This window comes from Acinonyx jubatus, chromosome A2 (genome assembly GCF_027475565.1).
Source record: "Acinonyx jubatus isolate Ajub_Pintada_27869175 chromosome A2, VMU_Ajub_asm_v1.0, whole genome shotgun sequence".
Classification (NCBI taxonomy): domain Eukaryota; kingdom Metazoa; phylum Chordata; class Mammalia; order Carnivora; family Felidae; genus Acinonyx; species Acinonyx jubatus.
Window position 1 is genome coordinate 31,225,593 of NC_069383.1, and position 16,095 is coordinate 31,241,687.

Below are 16,095 nucleotides of genomic sequence, written 5' to 3' on the forward strand. Positions count from 1 at the left end.
CAAGGTATAAGAAATTACATGGACAAATCCTCATGCAGACACAGGTTTGGTGTGTGTAAAAATTAGCTGGTAATTCATTTGAGAAATAAAGGTAGGCAAAATACTAGGAAATAAGATTTAAATATAAGAACATTTAATAAAGGAATTCTAAATAAATTTTATCACCATGAAAAAATGGAGATGAACAGATTTTATAATGTCATGGATAATTTAATCATAAAGCTGTAAAGCAAGTACAGCCTAAGCAAAAGAAGTGGGCAATATATTGGCCAAACCTGAAATATTGTCTTCCAGAGAAAATGTCTACCTCAAGGGATGAAATTATACAGTTTTGCTGTTTTGTATTGTAGAATGGGAGAAAAACAATTTTGAAAATTTTAAATGGGGATTTAAGTATGAGCAATTTTCCCCAGAGGACTTACGTATCTTAAGGACTCTTTCTTTGACCTGTAGTAATACTGAAATATTTCAGATTGGGACCCTATCCAATTTCTGGGTCAATAATGTACAAAGCACCTGTATTATGCTGAAGAAATGTGAGAATCCATAAGCACATTTGAATCATAGCTATTTCAGGACAAAGCTTATAATAAGGACAATATATTCCACTCAAGTTACAAGTAAAATATGTTACAGAATCTCTAACCCTGTTGCCTATCTGAGTGAGGGTTATTTGATTTTTCCAAGAATGTATAATTTTTACATTTACAAATTCAAGCAATAATTGGTTAATAGTTCTCAAAGTCTGTTGTATCATTTGAAATGCATGAAAATAAATATTTAAGACTTAGTAATGAAAAGATATCTGTATATATTAATTTAAAAATTATATACATATATATATAGTCATTAATTGGAAAGTAATCAACAAGAAAGCATCTACAAAATGTGTTAATTTTTAGAGAAATTCCATATAATCTAGGGATGGCCCATTCATGACAGATGTAAGGCATTTTACAAAGCAGTACTGAATGTTTCAGTCATAAGTATTCTATGCTGGAGATTTTATATAATGTGTTAACATTGATTGTAATTATTTGTTTTATTCATATTTGTTATGTTTTATTTACTTGTTTGATTATTTCAAACCTGTTACAGCAGAAATCCTTCTTTTGTGGTGGACTCTGGAGTAGTCATCTCTATAGTGAAGACTACCTCTAACTAAAGTTCTTAGTTTCTACGTGTATCTGCCCTTTTGGCAAAATGTAATTAGTCATCTGTGATTAAGAACTTTTATTGAAATATGTTTATTTCTAACTTGACTTGTCATACATAGCTATAACAATAGATTGGGGCCATAAAGTCCAATGTGAATATAATAAGATTTAATAACATACAGAATAATTAAATATATACAAATAGATTTTAAATAGCTCTGAAATTACCCATAACTTGAAATATCACATAGATATCTCTAAATGGCATAAATTGTAAACCTTTAGCTAATAGAATACTTAATGGAAGTGCAATACTCCTGTATCTGGCAGAAATAAAAAACTATTAATACATAACAAATAAATAAGCACACACACCATATATACATTATATATCTATATACATATATGTCCTTTTTATGAGCTGACATAAAGCCAATTTATACATATATACAATACATATTATGTTCATTATTATTATTACACATCACATTATATATATATATAATTTATGTCAGTTATATCAATTCATATAATCGATATACTGTGTAATAGAAAAATGGAATAACTCTTACTCAAATAAGCAACAGGGTTAGAGATTCTTTATAATCTAATTTATATCCATATTTACTTGATTTGAATGGAAAATACTGTCCTAATTATAAGATTTACCCTAAAATGAATTGGTTTATGTGAATTTCAGGTCTCACTATAGAGAACTCTGAAATCCATAGAGCATACTGTCAGAAAGGGCAAATTGGAAACTGTACAGAACTGGATAATGTAGTCCATGAACTGAATATTTTCTTCCTCTAGGAATCCTCAATTCTGCTCTGAAGTTCTTTGAACTGATTGTATCAGGCCCACTTAGGTTATGGAGGATAATCTCATTTATTTAAAGTCAACTGGTTGTAGATGTTAATGATAGGTACATAATAGCTTCACAACAATACCTAGATTATTGTCTGATTGAATAGGTGGGGTCTATATCTTGCCATGTTGAAACATAAAACTACTGCACACGACAAAGTTTGGGAAGAAAGCAAGGATATCCTCCCTGAACACTCCCTTGCAATATTTTATTGGAAATCCTAGCTAGTGCAATAGGGCAAGGAAAAAAAAAGTTATATATGTTGGAAGGGGAACAATAAAACTATCTGTACTCACAGTTGACCTATTTTTGAGAAATCCTGAAAGAAGCTACAAAGAAAACCCTTCTAGAACAAATAAGTTTATCAAGGTCAATAAGCAGTATCAATTGCTTTCCTTTACACCAGTAATGAATATTTGAAAGGTGAAATTAAAAATTAATACTATTTACAATAGCATCTCCTCTCCTCCGCAAAAAAGTACTTAGGTATAAATCTAATAGTTGTGAAGGATGTATATTTAGAATAATACAAACACTGATGAAAGAAATCAAAGAAGATGGTGAGATGTTCTATGATCATGGATGAAAGGAGCAATATTGTTAAGCTGCCCGGTGTTCCCAATTTGATCTCTAGATTCAATGCACTCCCAACCAAAATTCCATCAAGGATTTTATAGACATTAATTCTAAAATTTATATGAAAAGGCAACAGAATGGCAAAAATAATTCAGAAAAAAAAATAGGAACAAAGTTAAAAGACTAATTTTACCCAACTTTAGTTATCAAGGCATTGTTGTAATTGTAGAAGGATTGACACATAGATTATAAACCTTCAGTTATCAAGACATTATGTTAATGGCAAAAGTATAGGAAATAGACCAATGGAACAGAAGACACAGCACAGAAACAGACCCTATGAGCAAAAAAATAAACAAAAACCAAACACACAAAAAAAAAGCTTCGTCAACTTATGTCTCACAAAGTATATGCAAAAATGTTTCACAAAGTACACACAAAAATCAACCCAAAACAAGTCTTTTACCTAAGTTTAAAACACAAAACTTCAAAACTTCTACAAGTAAACATCTACATAACTTTGACTTGATGGGATTTTAGATTCAACATTAAAAACACTATCAATGAGAGAAAAGAAAAATGATGAATTTTTATCATTATCAAAATTAAAGACTTCTTCCCTGTGAAAGAAAGAGAAGCTACAACTTTGGACAGAGTATTTGCAAATCATATACCTAACAAATAACCTTTATCCAGGATGCCTATATATATACTCATATGACTCAAAAATAACAAATGCCTTAACAAAAAAGATATACAGATGTCAAATAAACATATGAAAAGATGGCCATTGCATCATTTGTTATTAAGAAAATGCTAATTACAAGATCATTTCCTGTCATAACTCCACAATGTAAATTTTGCTCTAATGTTTTGTATCCTTTATCTTTCTGATATTTCCACTTCCTTTGGGTTTTCTGATTCCTAATTCTCAGAGCTCTGTTCCTTCAAACACACCTGTCCTCTAGCAACTTCACTTGTGGCTTCTTTCTGAAAAAAACGTGATTATATTTTCCTAGTTCATACTTCTATCAGCTCCCTGATAGAAAACATTTCTAATCCTTTTTGCATTCTTTTGCATTCTATCCATTTTTGCATCCTTATATCTTTTTTGATTGTTTATTTATTTTTGAGAGAGCGAGAGGGAAGGGACAGAGAGAGGGAGAGAGAATCCCAAGCAGGCTCCATGCTGTCAGTGCAAAGCCTGAGATGGGCGTTCAACTCACGAACTGTGATATCGTGACCTGAGCCAAAATCAAGAGTCAGGCGCCTAAGAGACTGAGCCACCCAGGCGCCCCAGCATTATTACATCTTAATTTATCTGGAACAAGTTTCAATCTCAAACTGTACCTTATTTTAAGCATTTTAATTGTTATCACTCAGCAAGTAGTGCAATTTTATTAAACTTGAATTATTTAAAGTTCATTTGGATATTATGCAGAATTTTAGACATATGCTAGTTAAATAATGTAAGATACATAGAAATATATATTTTATACACTACTTAGTTACCAAAAAACCTATAAATACATTTTCATTCTTTCTGTCTCATTAACTTAATATACATTTCATACATTTTCTTTTAAAATGCATAATAAAAGGCATACTTAGGCAATAAAAATTAAGAATACAGGTTTATTTTCCCCTCAGAAAGTACTTTTTAGTCAAATTTGAGTTCACAAAGTGTTAGAAAATAAGTCTATCTAAGCCTCAGCAGATCAAATTCACTTTCCAATTTCCTTCCCTACAAGTGAATAAAATCAGTATAAATTCTGGATCTTGTCAGGGCTTGAGACAAATTCAGAATTTACTAATAAAAAGTGAAGTGGAAAGATGCCTGGTAACAAATTTCAGAAGTCATTCTCTTACCTCAAACTAAATAAATAAAAATGAAGTCACACTACTTATAGGATATTGGGAGTTGCTAGATCAGAAAAAAAAGTGAATTCTCCATAATAACACTCCTTAAGATGATTAAAAAAAGCTTCCTGATTTATTATTTACAATGAAAGTGGCATACATGGTAACTCTGTTTCTCATACCCATAACACTAAATATTCCCATTTATTTAAATTTAAGGATTGTATTTTTCATTGTCACACAACAATGTATCTGTTACTATAACTAAAAAAAATGGGTCACTCTAAAGTATAAGGAAAATAACCAAATATACATATGCAATTTTGTATGAAAATAAAAAGCTTTATTCATTTTTTAAAGTTTATTTATTTATGTTGAGAGAGAGAGAGAGAGAGAGAGAGAGCAGGCACTTGAGCAAGGGTGGGGCAGAGAGAGAGGGAGACAGAGAATCCCAAGCAGGCTCCTAGCTGTCAGCACAGAGCCCCATGAGGGGCTCAAACTCACAAAAGTGTGAGATCATGACCTGAGTGGAAATCAAGAGTCAGACACTAAACTGACTGAGCCATCCAGGTGCCCAGAAATAAAAAGTTTTAAATGTGCTAAGACTTACTTAGGAAATCTCTGAAATATATCTGAATGAGTATTAACAATAATTTTTATGCTATAGTTGCATGTGTTTGGGAAGGGAGGAGGTTGTATGGATACCACATAACTAGATATTGATATTTTTAGGGTCTGTATTTTCCATTATAATTGATAGTTATACTATCAAGAGTCAATTATGCACTGACTCTTTATAATTATAATTACCCAAAATATAAGCCCTAAAATAAAAAAGAAGACAATTTCTGTATTGCACATTTGCACACACATTTTAGGCCTATAAAGGTGCACATAATTCTGTGGGTTTTAAAAGAAGCCTACAGATAACCTCTCCAATGGCCACCATGAGTGACTTCATTGTCTGTGTCACCACTAGGAAGTGCTTACGGAACCACAAACTGTAAGACTAAACATAAGATTTAGTTATCTTTCTTCAAAGAACAAGAGAACTAATTTTATCATGCATTTTGTCACTGTTTACCTCAATCAACACTGGAATCTTACATTTCTGACTTTATCTCAAAACATCATTCCCCTTTCTATGTCTAAGCCTTTTTTGTCTTTTTTTTTTTTTTTTTAAGTATTTTATCCTTCTCCCTGCTGAGGACCTTTATATTTGTAATGTGTGCCTCTAGGACTCTTCTCCATCTTTGTTTGATTCTTTCTCATGACTTTGGTCTCTCATCACATGCCAACACTCCAAAGAGACTTCCCCAGATCATCAAATCTAAAATATAGCCCACTCATACCTTCTCTCCATACTGCTTCCTTTCTGATCTCTTTGTAGAGTATTCCTCACTGTCTGGAATTATATTAATTTTATTAGTTAACATTTTTATTGCCATCTTCTTTCACTAGTTTGTGAACTCCTTAAGGCAGAAACTTTGTCATTTTAACAGAAGGAATAAAATCTCTGATATAAAATGTAAGTAAAGTAGCAGACATCATAAAACAATTTTTATCTCTTTACATATTTTGAATATAGCAAATAGGAAATAAGGTTGTATTACAAATAATTATAAAGAAATTATTATATAACATTAAGCTATGATGGCAAATAAGATATTATTTGGAACATGCTTAAAAATGAAAATCAATATAATCACACTGGATTTGCATTTGCTTTACACAGATATAAAATATATACTTTATTGGGATGCTAAAATTTACACCTTGGGGAAAAGGTGAAAATATAAATTTTAGTCATTTAAATGAAGATGGTAAGTGTTCAATGTGATAAAATCATGAACTGAGTTGAGTTTAATGTGAAATCATTTACTAGAAGAAAGTAGCACACAGATCAATAGTTGCTCGGGGAAACAAACACATTCTGCTCAAAAGCATATAAATATTTAGCAGCATTTTTAGTGCAGAAAAGTTTTAGTCACCTGGATTATATTTGATTTTATCTTTTTGTTCTGCAGATCTAAAGTATGCATTGAGAATTTGTCATTTACATTAATCTTGTGAATGATTGATAACAATTGGAAACACAAATGTTCACATACATAATTTAAACTGATGTATATTATATATTCTGTAAGCTAAATGAGAAGAACAAAAATCAATTTATCAATATTAACATTTGTGCAAAAGACCTCTTAAATTAATATTGACATAACTCTTTAAGACTAGTTGATGTTTCCTTTGAGGAAGCCAGACATTTTGCCTTGCAGCCTGTAAGTATTGACAAGGAATTGTGTAGGAAATAGACATATTATTTAACTGCATGTAGTCTAAAAAATATTATTTTATACAGAATATGGAAGAATAAAGATGGTGATTTAGTATGTTTCTTCTTTTGGTGGTATTAATTCCTTTTTGGACATATTAGTTTTCTGTTGCTGCTGTAACAAATCACCACAAATTGAGCAACTAAAAACAATACCAATTTATTAGCTTACAGTCAATAGGTGAGAAATTGAACACTGAGCATAGTGTACTGAGGTTTTCTGCCCAGGGTCTTACAAGGTAGAAATCAAGGTGCTGTAGACACTGTCTCACCTGGAGTTAGGGTCTTCCAAGCCTATTCAGATCGTTGGCAGAATTCAGCTCCTGGATGCTATTTCTCCATGGGCTGACAGATTGCCTCTTTCATCTTCAAATAAGATGAAATTTCTTTATATTGTTGAATCCCCGTCATGCTTTGAATCTTTGACTTCCGCTGTCTCTGACCTTTAGATCCATATTTGAAGGGCTCATATAATTAGGTCAGGCTTGCCTAAATAATTCCCCTTCTTAAAGTACACTGTTACATATAACATATCTCTATCATCCAGTAAAATCCATCAAATTCAGTGTTTCTGGAATTATTCAGGGCATGCACACCAGGGGACATGATCCTGAGAGGCTATCTTAACATTCTGCCTGGTATCTGAGTAATGCAACCTGTCTAAAACACTTGCTCTTTTTTCTACATAAAAAAATCAATTACATTCAAGCTAAATGTTTATTAAGAACATTTACTCTATTAAGAACTTTACCAGGATCTTTAGGGTGTGATATAGATAGATAGATATCACATATATATATAATTATATATAACATATATTTATTATATAATTATATATATTTATATTTATATATTATATATAACATATTTTATCTCTAATAAATATATATTTATACATAAGCATTTTATATATAAATATACATTTTTAAACATATATAAATATAAAATAATTCTGCCTTGGAGAAACTTTTTGGGATTTTTTTAATAAGTGAAGAGAGGAGGTAGAACGGAAGTTATAAGATAAATGTGCCTAATATAAGTATGTAAGAAATATCATTTCTTTTTCATGAAAATGTTCACATTAATTCCCTGTGCACTCTTGCTGTCACACATGACGTTCTCTCTGTATTGTTTAAGAATTCCAAATACAGTTAAAATATACACTTGCATCAAGATAACTTCTCAACCACCAAAAAACTGCTAGAATTGATTCATGAATTCAGCAAAGTTTCAGGATATAAAATCAACATACAGAAATTGGTTGCATTCTTATACACCAACAATGAGCTACAGAAAGAGAAGCCAAGGAATCGATCCCATTTACAGTTGCACCAAAACCCATAAAATACCTAGGAATAAATCTAACCAAAGAGGTGAAAAATCTATACACTGAAAACTATAGAAAGCTTATGAGAGAAATTGAAGAAGATACAAAAAAATGGTAAAAGATTCCATGCTCCTGGATAAGAAGAACAAATATTGTTAAAATGTTGATACTACCCAAAGCAATCTACATATTCAATGCAATCCCTATCAAAATAACACCAGCATTCTTCACAGAACTAGAACAAATCATCCTAAAATTTGTATGGAACCAGAAAAGACCCCGAATAGCCAAAGCAATCTTGAAAAAGAAAACCAAAGCAGGAGCCATCACAATCCCAGACTTCAAGCTATATTACAAAGCTGTAATCATCAAGACAGCATGGTACTGGCATAAGAACAGACACTCAGATCAATGGAACAGAATAGAGAACCCAGAAATGGACCCACAAACGTATGGCCAACTAATCTTTGACAAAGCAGGAAAGAATATCCAATGGAATAAAGACAGTCTCTTCAGCAATGGTGCTGGGAAAACTGGACAGCAACATGCAGAAGAATGAACCTGGATCACTTTCTTACACCATACACAAAAATAAACTCAAAATGGATGAAAGACCTCAATGTAAAACAGGAAGCCATCAAAATCGTCGAGGAGAAAGCAGGCAAACCTCTCTGATCTTGCCCGCAGCAGTTTCTTACTCAACATGTCTCTGGAGGCAAGGGAAACAAGAGCAAAAATGAACTACTGGGGCCTCATCAAAATAAAAAGCTTCTGCACAGTGAAGGAAACAATCAGCAAAACTAAAAGGCAACCGACAGAATGGGAGAAGATATTTGTAAATGACATATCAGATAAAGGGTTAGTATTCAAAATCTACAAAGTACTTATCAAACTTGGGGCGCCTGGGTGGCTCAGTCGGTTGAGCATCCAACTTCGGCTCAGGTCATGATCTCACGATTCATGGGTTTGAGCCCCACGTCAGGCTCTGTGCTGACCGCTTGCTTAGAGCCTGGAGACTGCTTCGGATTCTGTATCTCCTTCTCTCTCTGCCTCTTCCCCGCTCATTTTGTCTCACTCTGTTTCTCAAAAATAAATAAATGTAAAAAAAATAAAATAAAAAAGAACTTATCAAACTCAACAGCCAAAAAACAAATAATCCAGTGAAGAAATGGGCAAAAGATATGAATAGACACTTCTCCAAAGACATCCAGATGGCCAATGGACACATGAAAAAATGCTCCACATCACTCATCATCAGGGAAATCCAAATCAAAAGATACCACAAAGAGATACCACCTTACACCTGTCAGAATGGCTACCATTAACAACTCAGGCAACAACAGATGTTGGCAAGGATGTGGAGAAAGAGGATCTCTTTTGCATTGTTGGTGGGAATGCAAGCTGGTGCAGCCACTCTGGATAACAGTATGGAGGTTCTTCAAAAAACTAAAAATAGAACTACCCTACAACCCGGCAGTTGCACTACTAGTAATTTACCCATGGGATACAGGTGTACTGTTTCGAAGGGACACATGCACCCCCATGTTTATAGCAGCACTATCAACAATAGCCAACGTATGGAAAGAGCCCAAATGTCCATCCATGGATGAATGTATAAAGAAGATGTGGTATATATATACAATGGAGTATTACTCGGCAGTCAAAAAGAATGAAATCTTGCCATTTGCAACTACGTGGATGGAACTGGAGGGTATTATGCTAAGTGAGTCAGTCAGAGAAAGATAAAAATCATATGACTTCACTCATATGAGGACTTCAAGAGGTAAAACAGACGAACATAAGGGAAGGGAAACAAAAATAATATAAAAACAGAGAGGGGGACAAAATAGAAGAGACTCATAAATATGGAGAACAAACTTAGGGTTACAGGAGGGGTTATGGGAGGGGGGATGGGCTAAATGGGTAAGGGGCACTAAGGAATCTACTCCTGAAATCATTGTTGCACTATATGCTAACTAATTTGGATGTATATTAAAAAAAATAAATAAAAAGTAAAATAAAAAAAAGAAAAAAAGAAAAAAAAGATAACTTCTCCAAAAAAGCATACACCATGTTGTGAACATGATGTATTATATTTTTTTCTAAACATTCTAAAATTAGGCAGCTTGTATTTCTATGTACATACCATATACTTCCTATATTCTGAAAAGAACAACATTCCTCTAACCATTTCTTTTTATTTCAGTTATGTGCTCAGAAGTCATCCTCAAAATTCTTCGGGGGTAAGATTAAAATGACCATTTTTTTTGTAGCTTCTCCTATTAGAAGGTGGATACCATTTCTCTCTTCACTGACTTTGGGATTTGCTTTGACCAATAGAATTCACAGAAATGAATTTTGTGTGAATTCTGAAAAAGGGCTCAAGAAGCCTTCCATCGTCTGTTTTCATTTTCCTGATGCTCTGTAACTACTATGTAAAATCAGATTGGCATGTACATTCTAGGAGAGAAGACCACATGGAAAGAAAGGTCTCCTGAGAACTACCTAAGACCACCCAGTATTTTCAGTTGCCAGCTAACCAAATAATTAACTGAAGCTAACTTGCAACCATGTGTTGAATTTTATTAAATAATTTGAATTAATTATGTTCACATTAAATTATATTTTGTTGGCTTCCTGGTAAAATGAACTTTGTATTTTGTGTTATATTAGTCAAAACCATGGTGGGTGTGTGTATATATATATACACACACACACACACACACACGTGTACATATACACACATATATAAATAATAATAATTTGTAAGAATAATTTACTGAATATATAAAGAAGTATTTGTATTCCTTATCAGTAAGTCAGTCAAATTTCCATGAACAATGTTTTAACAACGGAACACAGCAGGGTATTAACAGCATGAGATATCAAGATCACAGCCCTTGTTTGGAATTTTGGCTTGGACATGTACTACCTCTAGGAACTTGAGTAAGTTATTTAGGCTATATTTCTTTTTCTTTTTTTAAAAAAATTATTTATTTATTTTGAAAGAGACAGAGAAAGAATGAGCAGGGGAGGGGCAGAGAGAGAGGGAGAGAGAAAATCCTAAGAAGGCTCCATGCTGTTGGAGCCAGCTGTTGGAGCCCAATGTGGGGCATCGTCAAACAAACGAACTATGATACCATGACCTGAGCTGAAACCAAGAGTCCATTGCTTAACCGACTGAGCCACCCAGGCACCCCAGTTATTTAGGCTATCTTATCCTTAGTTTTCTCATCGGTAAAATATAGGTGACTGATGCATTGGAAATTTGGTGAAGTAAATGTGTATGAACTATGTAACAGGTTTATACTGCCGTGTAACAAATTATTACATGCCTCACTTGAAACAACACACGTTATCATCTCACACTTTCCGTGGGTCAGTCTGTTCATGGCTTAGCTGAGTTCTCTGCTTCAGCTTCTCATCAGGCAGCAATCTAGGTGTCAGCTGGTGCTGTGGTCTTATCAGGGGCTTGATTAGAGAAAAAGCCTTTTCTAAACTCTGTCAAATCATTAGTTGCATTCATTTCTTTTTTGGCTGCAGGACTGAGGGTTTTAGTTTTGGTGATGCCCATGCTCAGCAACTAGAAACCTCCTCCAGTTCCTTGGCATGTAGACTTTTCCAACATGGTCACTTCATTCATGACAATTTGCTTCTTCAAAGTCAGAAATAGAGAGCAAGCAAATTTAATAACAAGATGGACTCTTACGTAATATTCCATAATTACAGTAGTGAAATGTCATCATCTTTGCCACATTCTACTGGTTACAAGTAAGTGACAGGTCTCATCCACACTAAAAGGGAGAGGATTACCCAAGGGTATAGATAAAATAAAGCAGGAATCATCATGGGTTATTAGGATCTTTCCACCAAAAGCCCAGGGTGTGGAACAGAATAAGTACATAAACGTTAGCTGTCTAACAACTGTTCTAAAATGCAGAGTGTAAAACAACAAAAATCTGACCAAAATAGTCATGAGTTATACATTTTTATCTTGTGATTCTTAAGCTCATCTACAAACAGAAATATTAATTGGTAATCGATTTAAAATATTCAAGTGGGGGGTGTTTCTGGCTCAGTCAGTTAAGTGTCCAACTCTTGATTTTTGGCTCAGGTCATGATCTCATGGGTTCGCTATCAGCGCACAGCCTGCTAGGAATTCTGTCTTTTCTCTCTCTTTGCCCATCCCACCCCCATCTCAATAAATAAATAAATAAATAAATAAATAAATAAATAAATAAGCATTAAAAAATATTCAAATGGAAAGACGACTGGAGCAGACACACTTAAAGATACGTGATTGGAACTACTTGTCACTGATAAATCAGCAGCTAACATACTTCAGATTGTGGGGTTTACTCATTTTGGCAAAGTCTTGAGTACAGTACAGAATTTGCAAAAATTGAGCCTAAGGCAATATATTTGTTTGGAACTGAAATCCATTGGTAGTTCTGGTAAGGTTTAAGATAATCTATTATTCCATTTGTTATTGCCAAAATAAGTAATTACAGGGGGTTATCTTTTTTTTTTTTTTTTTCTTTTTCCAGAATGGCTCCTGAGAGCTTTACCAACTTTAGGTTTTGGTAGACCTTGTATGAGAATGATTTGCATTTAGTTACTTTTTTGGGCAAGATTGAAAAACAATGCTCAGTTTATTTCCGTGTAAAAGACATCATTTTTCCTCATTTGCATGCGTTTTTGTATTTAAATAATCAGACTTTTTGTTATTGCTGCTTTCTTATTAACCTCTTAATTCATGATTAATATCTTTCTTATTAAGTAAATTTTAAAAGGGGAAAAATCTCCAGGCAATTTAATATGAAACACAAAGGACAAAATTATCTGCACCATCCACAGCAGTGAAATCGGCACCACTGGAAGTGCTGAGTAAAAATCTGTTAAATAAGATCATTTTTCTTCCCAGTTATATTTCCCAGGGCTGAGAACATTAGAAATTTATATATATTTCTGCACACTGGTTATTTCTTATAGCATCAAATGAAGCCGCAGTAGTATATCTATATTTTCCATGGAATACCTGATTCACTTTGATGATACAGAACTTCCACAGTGAGAGATGTGTGGCGACAAGGGTGTCACCATTTTTCTCAAATGGAGAACAAAAAAAACTGTCTTAAAGCACCATTTTCTGTATAATATGAATGCTGTGCTTAGTACAGAAACATAGGTCGCCAACATTTTAACAAATCAGTGATGTGAATTTTTAAATTTTATTTTTAAATCCGATAAAACATTATGTCAACAAATCATTAGGGACTGTCCATAAGAACTTTATTTCAGAGGATTGTACGTATAACTTCAAGAGGTACTGAGAAAATGATGCTATGAAATCACAACCCCCATGCTCTCAACAAATATTTATAATAAGGGAAATTAATAAAACATAATTTTATGTTTTAATAAAACATAAATGCAAGGATTTAATAAAACATAAATGCAGGAGGTTACTGAAAACTTCTAATTTACATGTTAAGGATATTAGAAACATGTAAAAAGCTGTAATTTTGCATAATATCTGCTTTATGCACACAGTTTGGTTTAGCACCTATGAAGTAATTTTGACTTCAATAAAACTGGATTTCTGAGACTATAGTAATTTGACATAAAGTGGGTATCTGAATATAGTTTAGTATCTGAATTAGGTAAGTAGAAGAAAAATATTAAAAAAAAACTTTTATAAAAAATGAAAAAAATCTAAAATATAATCATGAAAATGTCTTTTAAATCCACGCATTTCTTAACTTTTATAGTTTTGTGATAACAGACATTTAACACACGATATTTCAGTGTAATAATTTTGGAGAGCGATGACTTTGATCATGTAATATCATTCCCACATTCAAATTAGCTGGAAAGTGGTAGGTACATATGCCAGCTCACAGTAAAATTCACAAAGCTTCTCTCTTTTTATTAAATAAGATCATGTCAACTCTCTCAAAGGAAAGGTTTGAGTAAGTTAATTAGCACATATGGTCAAAATCCTTAATTCCTTATTAAGTACAAATTAGCTCTGCTGTAGGAAAAACACTCATAACTTGCTTTGGAATACATGAATTATACATACATGCACAGCACACATTTCTACAGGGACAGTCTCACTGAGAATTTCCACATTGTCCTTCGGTGAGGGAGACACAATAAAGATCCCTACAGCGTGACCTTCACTGTTAATTCTAGACATATGGATAGGGTAGGTACATTGTAAAGTTTTCCAAAACACTCATAATCAGAAATAGACACTACAGGATGATGAATAGGGTATTTTGAAAGGTAAGAATTCACTTATGTAATGAGGAGGGGTTAACTGTAACAGATGGAAGATAATAAAGAGTAATGATAGCATAGATGAAACTAGACCTCAAACATTGAACAAGGTAATTTACAAAGGAGAGAAACTCAAGAAAACCAATGGCTCATTTGAACTGGAACTTACAGACAATTCAGAAAATAACTGGATCATCATAATAACTGGCTAATCATTCTTAGTCCTCTGACGATTCTGACCAAAATAACTGTAATATTAATATGAATTATCTCTTCTCTGTATGTTTTCTGCTTTTCCTTCCATTATCAATTATCTCCTAATATCCCATATTTAAATTCTCAAATATTTGAGGAAAGTTCTTAGACAACACAATCTCATATTTGCAGAGCTCCCTATAGGTCAGGTTCCTGCCCCAGTCTATTTTGCACATCTGTTTTCTTCATCATTGGTAATCCTCCCTCCCTCACTTTCTCTAACAGTATCACTTATCATTAGTTGTGACCATTTAAGAGCTTCTGTATGATGCAAGTGTGCCACTCACTCATGAATTCCTTATTGTTTCAATAAAAGGTGATCTTGTGAAATTTTCCAAGGAACATAGTCATCTGATAGGTCTTTGGATCTTTTAAAATAGAATGTGCATTTCATTCCTTCCTCAAAATCTGCCAAGGTAGTTCTAACATTTCCACCTTATACATTGTGGGCCATCGTTTTTTGCAAGTGTTTCAAGTTCCATTGCAGCATTGCATTAAGACAGGCTCCAGGGGCATTTAAACACCGATATAGGAGTTTCTCCCTCTCAACAAACTTTCCCTTATTCATATTTATACTCTATTTTTCTTGGTCCAGGATTTCAAGATGATTCCCAGTCATACTTTACATGATCTTACTGGTTACTGGTATATCTTATCTAGGTTTTGCTGTTTCTTTCATGAAAGATCCATTTCCTTTCCTGGCAGAACCTGCACTCCCCCTTTTGAACCATGCTCAGACCCTTTGTTATTTCTTGGTTAGTGGCCAAGGTAGAAGTGGGAAAAAATCTTGAAAAGGACAAGTACTATGCTACAAGGTATAGAGACCGCATCAAAGAGGAGCCTACCATCTTTTCACATTAGGGATGGGAACGGGGAATTCAGTATTTTCAAGCTTATCTACCCATATGCTATGCCCCCATCACAAATTTCAGAATCAAACCTTTTTTTTTTTTTTATGTGAGAAGCCAGTTTTGGTTAGAAATTTACTGAAGCTGTGAATACAGGCTTTTCTGAAATTCTGATATCCCTTAATCAAGTTGTTTCCCTAATCTTCAGCTGTCCTTCAACTATTGAAGTTGAAGGTGTCTACAGAGATTACTGTAGATTATTTTTCCGTCCATTAAAGTGGTAAATTGCTGACCTATGCCTCTATATATCTGTATTCAATATATAGTGAAAAAACACATTTTTTCATTTTTTATATTTTTTTTTCATTTTTTTATTCGAGAGAGAGAGTATGTGCATGAGTAGGGGAGTAGGAGAGGACAGAGGAAGAGGGAAAAAGTCTTAAACAGAGCTCATGCTCAGTGCAGAGCCGGATGCTAGGCTTGATCCTATGATCCTGGGATCATGACCTGAGCTGAAATCAGGAGTTGGACATTCAACCAACTGAGCCACCCACGTGCCCTATTTTTTGTTCTTATAATTTTTA